This window comes from Sinocyclocheilus grahami, unplaced genomic scaffold (genome assembly GCF_001515645.1).
Source record: "Sinocyclocheilus grahami isolate Dianchi unplaced genomic scaffold, SAMN03320097.WGS_v1.1 scaffold1292.1, whole genome shotgun sequence".
NCBI classification, from domain to species: Eukaryota; Metazoa; Chordata; class Actinopteri; order Cypriniformes; family Cyprinidae; genus Sinocyclocheilus; species Sinocyclocheilus grahami.
This window is the reverse complement of record NW_015506471.1, coordinates 208,378-210,493: the sequence shown is the minus strand read 5'-3', so window position 1 is coordinate 210,493 and position 2,116 is coordinate 208,378. Positions and strand designations below refer to the sequence as shown.

General features: G+C 37.0%; 1 protein-coding gene and 1 long non-coding RNA gene across 2 annotated transcripts in view; one reads left to right on the top strand and one right to left on the bottom strand.

Annotated features, from left to right (window-relative positions):
- agpat5 (1-acylglycerol-3-phosphate O-acyltransferase 5 (lysophosphatidic acid acyltransferase, epsilon)) overlaps nucleotides 1–2,116 on the bottom strand; it is a 61,718-nt gene that overhangs the window by 56,808 nt on the left and 2,794 nt on the right. The gene's annotated exons all lie outside the window — the stretch shown is intronic.
- Nucleotides 1–2,116, top strand: part of LOC107568910 (uncharacterized) — an 11,837-nt gene that overhangs the window by 8,536 nt on the left and 1,185 nt on the right. Inside the window, exon 2 of the long non-coding RNA XR_001606829.1 lies at nucleotides 1,008–1,014. This is a non-coding gene — a long non-coding RNA (uncharacterized lncRNA). The remainder of the gene's footprint in view (nucleotides 1–1,007; nucleotides 1,015–2,116) is intronic.

Sequence of the window (2,116 nt, the reverse complement as noted above, 5' to 3'; positions counted from 1 at the left end):
TGCTCATATATTCTAATTTGTTGAGATAGTGAATTGGTGGGTTTTTGTTAAATGTGAGCCAAAATCACAATTAAAAGAACCAAAGACTTAAACTACTTCAGTCTGTGTGCATTGAATTTATTTAATACACGAGTTGAATTACTAAAATGAACTTTTCCACGACATTCTAATATATTGATATGCACCTGCAATATATGCTTTTTTGAACATTTTAGCAATTTAAAAATATTAAAAAATTATTTTTTACACTGCACCCCTGCTCTCGATAGACGGCACCCTGGTTGGGAAACACGGGTTTACACTACTCTCGAAAACAGAGACGTTCGAAAACGCTGCAGACCCCGTTTTAGTTTGAAAACTCCGGGGTTGTGATCAGTGTAAATGGACCAAAACGGAGACTTTGCACATTCGCTCCGCGTATCCTTGACGACCGTGTAAACAATAACATCATGCTCAGTGTTGTACCTGCATGAATGGTCATGTGACATGCGCTTTCGGTTGTGTAGTGTGGACGGAGAACGTTCCTGAAACGCAGTGAAAACACAAGTGTAGATGAGGATCGTTTTCATTTTAAAAACGGCGTTTTAAAACGAAATCGCACTAGTGTAAACGTAGCCTGAGTTTGTTGTGATCGGAGCAACTTTACAGGCTGATATAGTGTGTGATCCTCAGTCGTTTAGTGTATGATGGCCAGTTTTTCCTCTGCGACTATTACAAAGTTGGTAAATGAGTTGTGTAGTGTATTGCAGCCTTTAGTGCATCCTTGCTGAATAAAAGTATTGATTTCTTTTCTTTTTAAATCTTACTGACCCCAAACTTTTGAGCAGTATTGTGTATTTTCTGATAGTAATGTATTACATTTTTATTTTCACAAATATAAAACATACTTTTCAATTAAAAAAAAGCTAACTTGGAGAAACATAATTTGAACATTACATTTTCCAACATTATAATCAGTAGCTTTAAATTTGAAATATACGTTTTCATTCAAAATAATACTCAAATAGGTGTGTGGTCAGCCAGTTTACTACGGTAGGAAACTTGTTTATTGTTTCTGTGGCAACGTGTATTTCGAGAGTTGGTTTTCTTTAAATAAAAACGTCAAATCTTAAAAAGCGGAAAATAAGGTTTCCAAGTGGTTTGTGTTAGGGATTGGGCATCAAAGTGCAGGTAAATGTTCGGGTCACGAGGGGTGGAGGCCTCTCTAGTAGCTCAGCTTCCAAAGGGCTGGCATGCTTGTAATGCGCTGGCTGAGATTTTGCTTGACAATCCTCATAAGGCTGCGGTTCTCTCGGTTGGTTGTGCATCTTTTTCTTCCACACTTTTTCCTTCCACTCAACTTTCTGTTAACATACTTGGATACAGCACTCTGTGAACAGCCAAGCTTCTTTGGCAATGAATGCTTGTGGCTTACCCTCCTTGTGAAGGGTGTCAATGATTGTATTCTGGACAACTGTCAGATCAGCAGTCTTGCCCATGATTGTGTAGCCTAGTGAACCAAACAGAAACCATTTTGAAGGCTCAGGAAACCTTTGCAGGTGTTTTGAGTTGATTAGCATGTCACCATATTCTAATTTGTTGAGATAGTGAATTGGTGGGTTTTTGTTAAATGTGAGCCAAAATCACAATTAAAAGAACCAAAGACTTAAACTACTTCAGTCTGTGTGCATTGAATTTATTTAATACACGAGTTGAATTACTAAAATGAACTTTTCCACGACATTCTAATATATTGATATGCACCTGCAATATATGCTTTTTTGAACATTTTAGCAATTTAAAAATATTAAAAAATTATTTTTTACACTGCACCCCTGCTCTCGATAGACGGCACCCTGGTTGGGAAACTGTGACAGTTTTTTAGGATTCTTTGATGAATAAAAGTTTAAAAAAAGAACAGCATTTATTTTAAATAAAAATTCCTCCCACCCCCTCTTTATCATATCGTTATAACTCATCTTCATAAGACCAATAAAATGAATTGTTGGCCTTCTGGAAAGTATGTTCATTTACTGTACATGTACTCAGTACTTGGTAGATTCTCTATGGGGTTCAGGTCCGGTGAGTCTGCTGGCCATTCAATCACACCAACACCATGGTCATTTAACTAACTTTT